The 15,164-nt window shown below is 39.7% G+C and overlaps 1 long non-coding RNA gene across 1 annotated transcript; it reads right to left on the minus strand.

Annotated features, from left to right (window-relative positions):
• Window positions 1-32: 32 nt before the first annotated feature.
• On the minus strand, window positions 33-4,997 carry LOC111608189. The gene is made up of 3 exons (XR_002752579.1): window positions 4,804-4,997; window positions 184-276; window positions 33-116 (listed from the first exon to the last, which is right to left on the minus strand). It is a non-coding gene; the product is annotated as an uncharacterized LOC111608189 (long non-coding RNA).
• Between the last annotated feature and the right edge of the window lie 10,167 nt (window positions 4,998-15,164).

Raw genomic sequence — 15,164 nt, forward strand, 5'->3', positions numbered from 1 at the left:
GAAAGGTCTGAGGGGCGGAGCTTCGGCTCACCTGAACCAGCGCCGCTCTCCTCCTGCGGCTCCTGAAACCGGGCCTGCCGGGTCGGGTCAGCCGGGTCATCAGTAGCTGAGAGAAGCTGAGGGACACGCAGCGTCAGAGCACAGCTGGTTCTGGGTCGGTCCTGGATCGGTTCTGGATCTCACCGCTCGTTCAGGGAAACCGTCGTCGTGCTCCTCAGGTACACTGGGCCGGGCCGGGCCGGCTCCATCAGAATCTGCCTCTGAAGCCGAGTTCTCCTGCAGAACCGGCAGCAACAGAACCAACATCATGGCGAGCCGCTTCACCAGAATCTACCCTGCAACACGGACCCAACCCGACCTGAGTAGAACCTACACGTGAGGACGCTCAGACCCGGTCCAAACATCCATTGGACAGGGTCCGCTGGTACCGGTTCTGATCCTGGCCGAGTTGTGAAAAACTTCAAAATGGAGGTAGGCTCCGATCAGGTTTATTGCTGCCGATACCGATCATCCATGAGGCCGATCACTGATCAAACACTTTTCAATGGAAATCGGCCGATTATGATCGGCGGAGATCGATCAGCACACCTCTATTACATATATATTCCAACTCCTAGCAATAAGCATAAACTTGAATGCTTATTGAATATAAACCTATCTGATGTGTATTTGTATAATGAGGAGGCGGAGCCTAAAGAGACCAACTCCTGGTATCAACATGTTCATAAAGGCTCCGCCCCCTCGCAGAAGTAGAGCTGTCCTCCAACAAACAAACTGTTATTATGGCAGACGTAACGGACCTCCAGGTGTTGCCAAAGACATTTTTTTAGTCATGTTTTCCTTAGAAACCAACACTGAGGCAAAGACTGCAGGCAATAAAATTCTGTAACTAGTCCCAGGTCAGGTCTGTGAGGTTTTTAGCGGGAACTAACGAGAAATAAACGATAAAGGCCAAGAGGAAAAACGATGAGGGACCAAGTCTGGTTGGTGTGAGTGTGAACATTTTGCAGGTATAAAGTGGTGAATAATGACTAAAATCAAACCGGCTTGTGAAAATCTGCCTTCAGGAAAAGGCTTGGAAATAAACAGTAGCATGAAACGGTGTCTAAATGTCCGTACAGCAGTAGTTTGAGTTTCATGCTGCCATAGAGCTACTGTTGGAATCTACACACATAAAATCCAGAATAACTACCTTCACTTATTGATCTGGAAATGATTAGATGGTTAGCATTATTTTAATTTAACCGACTTGTGTTTATTTGACGCTTAGCCGTCAGCCGTTAGCGTTAGCATGGAGTCGTTAGCCAGATTACTTCCAGATAATATATCAGTTAGTAATACGAATATATTATGTTAAAACAGAATTCATGACAAAGGGGATTCCTAAGTACAGTTTTCTTTATTGTGTTTAGTTATTTGGCTAATGAATCGCTGCAGGCCTTGATTTGACCATCAGTGTGGTCAGGATAAAAAACGGGATGTTTACTACCTGAATAACGAGGTAGTTCCCGTCCATCAGTTTCTCTCAGCTGATCCATGATTGAGTTATTCCAGACTCCTTTTTGGTTTTGGAAAGGTAATAAATTACTTTCTTCCCTCTACACATTCTGGGTAACGGCTGTTGGGATTGCATTATCCCCACTGACAACTTGGACCGTGATTATCTATTATTTTCCTCAAAAGCGTGTTTTCTGTGATAGATACTGTCAATGTTGTCGGAGGTCAGTTCCTGTGGACAAGGGGCGTGTACTTGCAACGCTTTTGCTGACAAATGTCCTGGAATGATTAGGGGAGGATTGCTCTACGTCAGCATGGGGGCGGAGCGTCAATTATTAGGCAGCTTCTTTTCCTCAGGCAAAATGGGCCAAAATAAAGATTGAAGTGACTCTGACAAGTCCAAAACTAAAAGGTTTTTCAGAGAGATGCAGCATTGTTGAAACTGCTAAAATATTGGAGTGTGACCACAGAACCATCAAATGTTTTGCTGCAAATAGCGAACAGGGTCACAAGAAACATGTTGAGAAAAAAAGAAGCATATTAACTGGTAAAGATTTGAGAAGAATTAAACATGAAGCTACAGGAACCCGTTATCTTCAGTGCCGTCGTACCTGGACAAGTACAAGATGTTCAGAGAAATGATCAAGGTAAGGAAGGCTGAAACATCAAGACTGGGCCAAGACAAGTCTGAAGACAGGTTGTTCAAAGGTTTTATGGACTGATGAGATGAGAGTGAGTCTTGACGGACCAGATGGATGGACGGGCCCACGGCCGGATCAGTACTGGGCACAGAACTCCACTTCACATCAGACGCCTGCAAGCTGGAGGCGGGGTACTGGTACGGGCTGCTATTATTAAAGACGAGCTAATTGGACTCAAAAAGTCCCAAACCTAAAGCCAGTTTTTAAAAACACTTTCTTCAAGCAGTGGTTGTGCATGATCTTTATGCAGACAATGCTCCATCACATGTGTCACTCCACTATGTGGCCAGGCAGTGAAGGCCTTACAGATGAAAGAATAATGAAGTGGCCCCCTAAAGAACCTGTGGCCCTTCTTAAGCTGGAGATTTATGGTGAAGGGAAGCAGTTCACATCTCTGAACAGAGTCTGGGAGGCTGTGGCTGCTGCTGCACAAAAAGCTGATTGTCAGCAGACTCCATGAAGGGAAGGCTTATAACTGTTACTGAAAAGAAGGGTGACGATGCTGGTCACTGATTTAGTTTTTAAATGTCAGAAATGTTTGTCATTTTTGAGTTATATGTTTATTATTCTAACTCAGTGGTTCTTAACCTGGGTTTGATCGAACCCCAGGGGTTCGGTGAGTCGGTCTCAGGGGTTCGGCGGAGCCTCTGCCGCGGAGGTAAAGACACACCTGTGTAAAGTCATGATGACGCGCCCCGCTTGGCCATCACTGGCTGCAGAGGATCATGTTACTTTGCTCGGCCAATCAGGGCTGCGGGGCATTTAGTGAGCGAAGTATCAGCGGCTGTCGTAGTTGTACGTCGCGTGGTTTCTTTCTTAATATTTTAATCCATACTAAATATGTCGAGCAAAAGAAGAAGAAAATGAACAGACTTTGCTCTGAAGACGCACCTGCCAAGGTGAAGCCACGCCTCTCTGAAGCCACGCCTCTCTGAACTGGTCTCCCAAAGACAACAGCAGAAGTCTCACTGATTTACAGGTATGTCATTTGTGCAACACTTTATTCTGGCCCCAAAAAAGTATTTTGTGGATTCAAAACGACAAAAAAACAAACTAAATTTAAAATAAAATAAAAATTAAGTTATTAAAAAATTTTAATCCTTTGAAAAAAATCCAAATGTATTTTTAATTAGTAAAATAGTAAAAAAATATTTTGGGGGCTGAAATTCTTTCATGGGGCCAAAATATTTTTGGGGGGCCAGAATAAAGTAACACTGTAACTTGCTGTGAGTTCATACCTACAGTATGTCGTGAATTTGGAAAAAAATATATATTTTATTTATCACTAAAGAAGGGTTCGGTGAATGCGCATATGAAACTGATGGGTTCGGAACCTCAAAACAAGGTTAAGAACCACTGTTCTAGCTTTAACGGATGACAATAAACAAGTCAGATGGGAAAATGTTCAGTTTTAATTCAGTTGCATAATAATTCTGCACATTAATAGTTGCCCAATAATCTTGCACACATAGATATTGTCCTAAAAAAGACAAGATCTCACTTTTGCTTCCTTAAATATTCAGGTTTGAGAGGTTATTAACATCTTGGACTGACAGAGCACTGTAGTTGTTCAACAATAAAATGAATCCTAAAACTACAGCTAGCATAATAACTGTGTGTGTGTGTGTGTGTGTAGCTACCTTTTGGCCCTAACTGCACTACATAACCATGTGGGGTTATTATTATTCACACTTTATGGTTATATTTTGGATGAAAAGCCTCAAAGGTTTTTAATATTATGAGTAATATTATTAGTGAGTCTTTTCCACTTATAGTGAACTGTACCTTCAGTGACTTAGAGGTCAGAGGTCAACTTCTCTGGACTGAAACTGAAGCAGCTCCAGTCCACAGCAAAGAGCCTGAGAAAGTTAAAAAGCGTTTAGAGATGGACGGCAGCCATGTTGTGCCTCCATGTTTCACCATCTCACCTTGGTTCTGATGGTTCTGGTCAGGATGGGTCTTACTGGGTTCTGAATAGAGCAACCGGGAGCTGGTTCTGTTTAAACATTAAACTGAAATCTCTCACTTTTTTTTCAGGTCTTAATTTGAGATAAACACAGCAGAACAGCGCCTCCTGGCGGTAGCAATAATCCTCCATTCATCACATAGAAACATTGATAAGTGTTCGGTTTTTTATCATTATTTAAATAATTCCTAAATGTTCTGGATAATAATGGCTCTGGGTCTGGTTTCTATTTGGTTCTGGAAGGCGGGAACATGGGTCAGGTGTACTGTGGTAATGAGTATTAGTTTGTTCCAGCAGAACCGGTGTGGTTCTGGGTTCATTCTCACCGAACCAGCCGGATTTTACCGCGCAGCGGTCTGAATGCGACCCGCATGGCGGCGCCGCTAACACTGGTCGGTCTGCCGGCGTCTCCGGCCCTCAAGGCGGGGCGGAACCGACGCTTTCTGTTCCTATTCCAGGGTTAGGTCAAAGCTAATCATTAAAGATAATGTTTAGCTTTAATTATTTTATGTATCATATTAATAATTATGCAAATATTTAGAAATAAAACAGCTACATGGAAGTTAGCTTCGATGCTAACAAGCTCCTACCCTTAACGCCAGGTAATTGAATACCGGTGGAACAAATCAAACAACCCACCTGTACCACTTGGTTCGGTGGCTGGCCTCACTGGTTCTGGTGAAACCTACCGGTTCGGTTCGCTCTGCTGACCTTCACCTCTGACGTAATGGTAGACATGTTAGCTTCCCGGAAGTTCCGTTGGGGTCCATCCGGGTCAGACCGAACGGAACCTCTGAGAGGATGAAACTGGTTCCTTCCAAACTTGTGGCGCCACTCTTTGGAGCTAAAACTGTCTCATAATTCACAAATTCACAGGAGGAGATCCACACTTGTATAACAAAAATATCTCTTCATTTCCAAGCTGCTTGCCTGAGTTGCTACATTGGTGTGTGAATTTTGAGACTCCCCTGCTTCTCAATCCACAAATGTTTTTTATTTTTTATTTTTATAAGTAGTCTATCTGATTGGATGATCAGCAACCAATGAGATAGCTTCCTTGTTTCAACCAATCATATGAACGAACCCCCCATGTTTCAGCCAATCACATTAATCACATATCTCGGCCTGGCTTAGAGAAGGAACTCGACTGGGGGGCTATCATTTAGTAATGTAACTATATTAGTTGTGTTACCACCCCACGCCACTAGAGGCATCAATTAGACCCAAAAAGGTGCAACTAAGGAGCAGATTTAGAAGTTCACAGAAAGCTACAGAATTTGTTAAAAACTGTGAGCTGTGCTGAAGTAAATAAAAGAGAGAAGTTCAAATTAATGCTGAGAGTGAAAATCCTTCCTAAAATGAAGATATGTCACAGATTTCAAAAGAAAATAAAAACGGGAAAACATGGATAATATAGAAAATAGCGCTCCTTCACTTCCGGAGTGCAATGGTCATATTTACAAATAAGGTATTTTTTTTTGTTTGTTTGTTTTGTTTTTTTATTAAACAAACAGTATACAAAGACTGGTTGAGGTATACGAACATTGCAACATAGGTAGAAAAAATAACAAAAAACATGGAGCTAAGAATAAAGACAAGCACATAAACAGGCAAATGAATAACAATAGAGCAAGATTTAAAACTAAAGAAAAGTAGACATACTGGCAGTTACTTGTTTTGCAGAAATAGATTTCAAATGTTGCAATGAGGTGTAATACAATTTAAATTGGTTAAGAAAAAAATCAAAACAAGGTGTAAAACCTCTGCATTTACAGCAGTGTATATGATATTTAATAAGCAAGAAGACAATATTTTCCATGTCAGATATTTGACTATCAAGGCCATCAACATAGGTGATCAATATGTGGGTGATGGTTATCTCTGGGATGGCTTCAGTTTAAAGGGACAACCAGTTTTTAATGTCTCTCCATAGTTTAAAAGAAAAAGGACAGAAAAAAAGAGATGATTAATGATTAATGATTCTTCTGGACATTCACTAAAGATATAACATGTTGAATCAAATTTAAATCTTTTGTGCAAAAATTCAGCCACTGGGTAAAAATTGTGAGATTTTGAAGTGAGTTTCTTTAACCGTTGGTGAAATCGGCCATTTTACATACTGGGAGAACAAATTCTTTATAATAGACAGATTGGTTGTTGTCAAGATATTATTATTGTAATCATTAAATAATTTAGATTTGAAGGCCGTCACAAGCAGAACATTATTGCACTTTCTATCAGTCTCACTATATTCTCCAGTTTTCAGTTTGGGTAAAGATGAAATAACATTTGAATATCTGAAGCTGTTTTGGATGAGATGGATCAGAGCTACAGGAATAGATTTACATACTTTTACATATTCATTACAAGAACAGCTCAGATCAAATTTAGTGGTAAAATCTCTATAATTTAACAAAACACCATTAAGTACTATCCATACTATCCATTAAGTCAGTTACAAATAAAATACTTTTTTCATACCAGTCAGTTTTAAAAATAGATTTTCTATTTATTAATATTGATCTGTTATTCCACACAACGGATCCATGTGGGGCAAAATTGTGGGTAAATATCATTTTCCAAAAATGTAAAACTTGCTTGTGAAAATTAGACAGTGCAATATTAATCTTGGTTAATTCAAAATCACATTTAAGCAAGAAATCCAAGCTACCGAGTTTATTAAATATAGATTTAGGGATATGAAACCACATTGAGTTGGAATGAGACAAATAGTTTTTCAGCCAATTTATTCTAAATGAACCAATCAGAGCCTCAAAATCCAAGGCTCTAATTCCTCCTTTATCATAATCTTTAATAAGATGAGATCGTCTTAAATAGTGAGTTTTGTTCCTCCAGATAAATTGAAAGATTATTAAATTGGTTTTCTTAATATTCTTGTAAGAGATACAAGCAGAAGGGCATGGATACATTAACTTGGACACTCCTTCAGCTTTGGACAGAAGAGTTGGTCCAGAACCAGTCAGATCTCTAGTGAACCAAAGACTCAAGGATCTCTTCATGCCATCCAAGCAACTTCCAATGTTTTCCTCCTCTCTTCTAATAGTATTTTTTGAAATCAGTATTCCCAGATATTTAACTTCAGATTTAACTGTAATGGAGGCAGCAGACTCTCAGAGCTGGACTGGATCGGCAGAAGTTCACATTTATCAATATTGAGACAAACCAGATTAAAATCGATTTTAGCTCAATGTCTACCTTAGTTTTATCTCTTGGAAAAATTGTTGTATCATCAGCAAATTGACTTATCTTGAATTCCTTATCAAAAATGTTGATACTGTGCAAATTAGAATTGTTCATAATTAGTAAGGTAGCATTTGAGTAGTTAATATAAATAATGTAGGTGAAATTGGGCAGCCCTGCCTGATTCCTCTTCACACAGAGAAACTAGGGGTCAAACTCGTTCCCAGGGAAACTGAGCTACTTATATCACTATAAAATAATCTGATTATATTACAACATTGTTCCCCAAAGCCAAAATATTTTAGTGTTTTATTATAAAGCAGTGTTCCAGTGAGTCAAAAGCCTTAAAGAAATCCAGGAATAAAATAAAACTGTCACCATCAATAAAGCTACGATAATCAATCATATCAAAAATCAGTCTAGTGTGATGATGGATATTTCTTCCCTTTAAAAACGCTGATTGGCATTCATTAATAATCATAATAATCCACTGTTTAAGCGATTGGCATAAACAAGAGCTAAAATTTTATAATCCATACATAACAGAGTGATGGGTCTCCACTTGTCTAGTGATAAAGGATCTTTGTTTTGGGGATCAGAGTAATCAGACCTGTTTCATGGTGGGAGAGAGATTATTGTTTGAAATGCATCCAGCAGGGCCTCAATAATAGTTTTGGTAAATCTTTCCAAAAGAAAGTATAAATTCAGAGGTTAACCGTCCAGACCTGGAGATTTACTCTTTGTTGCTTCATCAAGTTCTTCCATTATTAATTCATCTTCCATAAGGTCTTTAAAATTAATTGTTTCAACAGATTCCTGAATTTCATCAGAAAAATACTGGCAATTGGATTCTGAATACTGGGAACAATAAAGATCACTATAAAAATGTCTCATGTATTAAATCCAGGTCTTCAGTGATGCTGCCATTAATAATTAGTTTCTGAATCTTTTTGGACTGTCTCTGCTTCTCAAGATTAAAAAAAAAATATGAAGATTTTTTTTTCACCATCTTCAATCCATCGAGCCCTGGAGCCAATGAAAGCCCCCCTTACTTTATCTAGAAAAACATCATCTAGTTGAGATTTAAAGCATCAGGCTGACTCAGATCTTCAGACATTAAAACTGATTTTGAACATAGAGAGTTAATAATTTGGGATTGTTTCTGTCTCCTGAGCTTTGAAGCACTTTTGCCTGCCTTTATTGCTGTTGTCCTAACATTAAATTTAAACCACTCCCACTTATTTAAAGGAGACAGATCTATTACTGAAATATCTTCACTAAGGTCCAGGACTTCTGGACAGAAAGTTTATTATTCAGCAGATTACTATTAAACTTCCAAGCTACGTTTGAAGGTGGTTTAGATTTATTCAGAGAGAGAAACAAGGTAACTGAACAATGATCTGTTAGAGGAGCTGCTGAGATTTCACAACTTGAAATATTATTGACCAGATTATGAGGGATTAACCAGTAATCCAGCCCAGAGCTCTGGCCGTTTACAGAAGGGTTGAACCAGGAGTATTGTCTGATATTAGGATTTATAATTCTCCAGCAGTCTGTCTAATTTGTAGTAGAGATTAAATTTACAAAAATACCATGATAAATATGGTGCTGCCCCCTAGAGGGCAGGCGATCAATGGATCCATCTGGAGTTACATTAAAATCTCCTCCTAAGATAACCTGATCAGTGGAATATTTTATTTTCCATTGTTTTATCTTCACTCCGAGGTCAGTAAAAAATATACTATTCATGGCTTTATTATTATATCCATATAGACCAAAATGATCTTATTTCCATCAATCTCCACTATTCGTTACCCAGCAGCCATTGGATTCACTGATATGCTCCAACAAAGAACCTGGGAATTTATAAAACATAATCATAACCCAGCTGAATGCGACGAACCATGACTAAAATTAATCTGATCACCCATTGAAGTTTCCAGAATTTGGCCTCCTCACTTGATGAGTGAGTTTCCTGCAGAAAAAACTATTAGCCTTTTGCTCCTTGCAATAAAGAAAGTAGCCTTACGTTTGACAATATTTTTTAAACCCCTAGTATTAAGTGAAAGTAAAGATAACATGAAATAAACACAGTAGTTGTGCAAAAACTAAACTCAGGACCGATGAGCAGGAAGGAGAGAACGTAGCCAATAACAGTTATATGAAATAGTGCAATAGCCCTTTAAACAAATACAGACATAATATACCATCAGTGGGAGTAAAGGAACATGGTGTGTAATTAGTCAGGGTCCACTCTTCGATTATCCATCAGGGCGAAACCTTCCTTCAGGTCTGCTGTTTGCCTCTCTCTGCTCCCTGAACCAGGGGCCACAGTTTGGCCCTGGGATCCTGGCTCCCTGAACCAGGGGCCACAGTTTGGCCCTGGGATCCTGGCTCCCTGAACCAGGGGCCACAGTTTGGCCCTGGGATCCTGTCCTCCCTAGAAAAGTCCTCCTTGAAGCTGATGTGCATTTCTTTACAGCCTTTAGCCTCCCTGGATTTCCTCCAGACCTCATCCTGCAGGGTTCGCATCCCGAACTGAATGATGAGGCTCTGGGTCGGTCGTTGGCCGAAGCGGCTCCAGCTTTTTTCCCCAATCTGTGAACGGCGTGGACCGAGTCACGCAGCCGATCCACACAGACAGGAATGATCCTAGTGAGGATCCCGATGATGGATTCCCGTACGTCCTCGTCGTCTTTCTCGGGCAGTCTGGTCCGGTTCGGTCCGGTCACCATCAGGTTCCAGCGTCTCTTGTAACGAGCCTGGTCTTCACAGGATCCTCAGCGCTGCGTTTTGTTTTTTGAGAAGGTTAACCGTAGCTTGGAGCTCTGATATGACTTTCTTATTTACCTCAATGGCGACAGGATTAGCTTCTATGCGTTTTTAATATTTCAGTCTGATTGTCCATCTTTGTGTTAAGTTCTCCATTCGCTGTGTTCAGGCTCCTGTAGCTTCATTTTCTTCTTGCTTTAGTTCTCAATAGGTGTGTGATCCCAGTTCACCTTCTGTTCTTTAGCAGAAGGATCAGACGAGGCTCCGACCAACTCAATGTCTTCAACAATATCTTCGTCTCAAGCCTCTTGAAGAGCTGACCGGTTGTAGTCTGACATGCTGACCTCCGTAGATAAATTCCCAGATGGCAAAAAAAGAATAAGAAGGCTGCAATGGTTTCAAAAAGTTGTTAAACTAAGAATAAAAAAACCTATGATGTTTTAAAACAGGGGCTAAAGCACAAAATTTGGATTAAATCTAGGCTAAACAATAACTGTATACTAGAGCCTGCAAAAACAACAGCTCTCACTCCGCCATCTTGGGACCTCGAAACACACAAATAAGGTATGAGACCGCCAGCGGTCCGTCCCACCCCTTCCTGTTTGCTGCAGCGAGGTGGACTTACTGGCCTCTGACAGTATGGCAAGCCGTTTTAACATACAAATGCATTTTGACTAGACAAAACTACATTTTGACTTTCTGCAATGGTAATTTAAGATATCTGCATTTACATTCTGACTAGTAAGAATAATAATTCCAGATACCTTCAATTACCTTTTGATGAGTCAAAATTCCTGTCAAGATATCTCAAATGACATCGATGAATGTGTCATTTGACGGGACACCTACCCGTAATTACAAAGCAAGATATCTTGAATGTAATTATGACTAGTCAAAGTTAAATTTTTAGATACCTGAATTAAGAATTTTGGGGAAGCCAACGCGGCAAGATGGTGGAGAGCAGTGACGTGCGGTGAGGTTGGTGGCTGGTGAGGCTCTGATTTAATCAATAAAACCCCCTGCATGTTATTGTTCACATACGGAAATTTCACACATGTGGACAACACTGAAGGGCAAAAAGATTATACTTTCACATACCATCTACAGCCGCGCTGTCATGGTAATAATAAACTAGAAAGAGTCAAAACTCACTAAATCCACTGAAATCTGATTCCGTTATTTAGACCAGGAAGCATCAAACCCCATGATTTTATGATTTTAATATTTTACTGTTTAAACCATGACATTTATCCTCAGACAATAAGCTAACACACACACACACACACACACACACAGAATAAAGAAAAGAGAAATAAAGGATGTGAAAACCTCAATGTAAATAATCATGTTGCTCAGTTTGTGTCTCATAAAGATGAAACTCATCGTCTGAATGCATCTATTTATTCTCACTAGAGAGAAACCAGGGCTGATCAAACAGTTTGATTATTGATCAGGTGATCAGGTGTGGAGACAATCCCAGGTATATCAGTAGCTGCACCAAGGTGAGCCGCTACCTGAGGAGCTTTGGCTCTGATGGAGAACATGGAGCCATTGATCAGAGATCAGATTGATCTGCTGGTTTCTGAGCGTTTAGATTCATCCAGACTGATCATCCTGGAGCTCTGAGCAGAACTTAAAGCAGGTACCGGTACCGGTACCGGTCCAGCTGCAGTCGTCCTCCAGTGGAGCCAGAAATCATCTGGACTCTGTAAATGTAACTTCTGCTCCTGATTCCTGGATTCAGAAGAAACATTGAAATCCCGGCTGAACGCTCTGCTGCTCCAACAGCGTCTGCTCTGAGATCTTTAGGATTCTTTCTTTCATTTTTTATTTTTGTGAGGTGACCTTATGTGCCCTGAAAGCAACTTAGAAATAAACTATATTATTATTATTATAGATACTTACTCTGCTACAAACAAGGGCGTTGCCATGGTTACGGCTTCACATGGCGGCAGACTTCCTGGTATTTATACCAATTAATATGTATTTATGGAGGCGACAGGCGGAGCAGCAGCTGCTCTGTTTCCCCAAATCAGGATTTCTAAAGGTGAGCAGGTCTGATCGCAGCTCGGCTTCATACATCTGGAGCTTTTTGTGCGCCACACTTTTTCAATTTGTTATTTGTTTCATTTCCTTTATTTAAGCAGGTAAACCCCGTTGGGATCTCGATCTCATTTTCAACAGGGACCTGGGCAGAAGTCTGCAATACAGCAACCTGGTTACAAAATCAAACTAATTAAAACATATGCACAAGTGTAAAACAATAGAAAACAATTTAAAAGCAGTGACACTGTTTAATAAAATCTCACTGCCTGTTTTTAAGAAGAAATAAATCCAATGAAGTCAGTTCTGACATCTTGACTTCAGACTGGAGCTGATTCAGGTTGAATGTTTTCTTCCCCTTTTCACTTTTCTAAATTTGTCCTACGCCAAGTTTTAGTGTGAAAACCGAACAGTGTTTTATACATGAGGCCCCTGGTCCAAATCTCTGAAATGTATTGAATCATATGAATACCTGACTGGAATATGAATGGAATTGCCCGTCAATGCATGTTGCTAATTTAGTGATTATGTTATTGATTTATACTTTCTTTATCAATATTACTTTGTATTTGAATTTCTAAATCTGCCTCTACAAAGTTGCACTATTGTAATTGCCATACTTGTTTGTGCTTACTTTGTTTAAATAAAGATATCTCTAATTTAGTTTTGTTTAGTCATTATTTGCTTTTAAGATATCTATCATTTAATTTTCACTACATATCTCCCATCCTATAATGTTAAAACTGTTTGCCATAGAGGAGCAGAAAGTGAGATAAGAGTAATCTGTGCTACCGAGCTATGCTAGCGCTTCTGCATGCTAATAGCATCAGGCTAGTGTCTTTCTATATATAGTTGAATTTATTCAAGATAAATTACCTCCCTAGTCCTTAATTGATGAATTATCATAGCAGTGTAATAATTAATTTGAGTCACGGTTTTCAGAAACACAAAGTGATGTTTTTATTTTATTTATCCTACCAGGCTGAACATGCTATCTGCCAAAACATGCTACGCCTCCCTGGAAATATAATATAAAAAGATTTGATTGGCAGCTCAGTGGGGGGGAACATCCCTGAATATAATCATAAAAATCAACTAACAGCAAGTGATTAAAAGTAAAAAGTAAATTTTTTAAACTTTATTTACAAATAAATAAAAAGTAAATAATTATTTATTTGTCTCCCTTAGGAGTCAGTGAGGCGTGAAATCCTTCAGATTGTGAGGAGTCTTCACAAAGACGCTAGCCTGACGCTGTTAGCATGCAGTAGCGCTAGCATAGCTCAGTGGCACAACTTACTCACTTAGAACGCTAGCTTGTGATGATAGTTGCACAATTAACCACTTAACATTAATAACGTTAACATGGAGATAAATAGCTAATATGTTAGATAGATATTTCACTTCCTCTATTGCTGCCAGAAGTCAGTGTTGTAGTCAAGACCACCTAACCTGAGACCGAGACAAGACCAAGACCAGCGCCCCGCGCTACATGGTACAATAAAATATGAAATATGATCAAAATTGCTTTTTAAATTTATCTGAAAGATTCCCATTCCCATAAAAACACCTAGATATAAAATACTTAGAGCTGAAATAAATGTAATCAATATCATTATCAGTTCAAACTCTTTGTTCTGCTTTGTTTCCATCTCTGTGCCACAATCCTTCTCATGCCGTCCCTAACAAGATAACGCCCTGGGTGGTTGCCCATGTTGCCCATGTCAGAAACCACCACTGTCTGCACCAGTGTTGTATAGTAACGAAGTAAAAATACTTCACTACTTTACTTAAGTATATGTTGGAGTACTTCATACTTTCCTGGAGTATGAAAATTTTTGATGACTTTCACTTTTACTTCACTATATTTCCGAACTTAATTGCGTACTTTTACTCCGATACATTTTCAATGTGTGGTTTAGTTACTCGTTACAAAAAAGCGAGAGAGAGAAACGAAGTGTTTTGATCCCACCTACTGATTAGCAAGTAGCAAGCAGGCTACCGAACAAAGTCGGTAGAACTACTTGCCTGGGCTTGTTCATCACCTCCAATAGGATACACCTGTTTCGCTTCTCCCATTAAACACAAAGCAAGTCTCTCAATCAGCAGCAGCCACATGGAGGAGGAGACGGAGACCACAACGACTGCAACTACGTCGGACACGGCTCCAGGGGAACCACCAGCTGGTGATGAGAGCCCCTGGCCTTATTTAAACACAATATACTCTTTCGTGGGTGTTAAAGATTCGTCGTACCGCATGCAGTTTATGTTATTCCTGCCAGAAGATGTGGAAATTCTATCTTACAAAAACTCCCCGTCCAACTTGAAGAAACACATCGAGGTAACGTCTTATGAAATGGTTATAATCCTCCTGTTTCAGTAACTATAGCTTGGTCACTAGGCACTACTGTATTGTGAAACGTTGACCATAAATGAACTTTGTTTGGCATTGTTTCAGTTCCATACGTGGCGTATTTAGCTTAGGCCTAATGTTGACTGTAGCAGGCTACCTAGACTCCTCTGTTCAAGGGGGACAGAAGCCATAGCGATAGCAATTTAGACTAAATTTAATGAATATAGGAAAGGCATGCAAGTTCAAAACCAGGTTTACAGATGCCAATAAGCTGCATTTCCCTCCCAATTCTTTTTTCTTTTGCATAATGACCAGTTGTGTGCACCACCTACTGACTGTAGCATTGACTGATTCACTGATTTGTGAAGTAGAGTAATCGTAACAGATCTTTTTCTTCATGTTGGCCGCATTTTCTGTACTATTTATTTTTCTCATTTTCAGCACTGACCTTACTTGAAGGGAAAACTTAAGGTTTACAAAAACTTTGTATTTTCTGTCCTGGAGGGTTTACTAAGAAGCTGGTTCAGTTGTAAAGCAGGTTAAGTTAACCTTGTGCTATAGGTAAAGCACCTAATGTTCTTAACTAAATGATGCCTGCAGGTATATCTATTAGCAGGTTTAATTTTGCCTGCAC

The sequence above is a fragment of the Xiphophorus maculatus genome, chromosome 3, assembly GCF_002775205.1.
Source record: "Xiphophorus maculatus strain JP 163 A chromosome 3, X_maculatus-5.0-male, whole genome shotgun sequence".
Taxonomy (NCBI): Eukaryota; Metazoa; Chordata; class Actinopteri; order Cyprinodontiformes; family Poeciliidae; genus Xiphophorus; species Xiphophorus maculatus.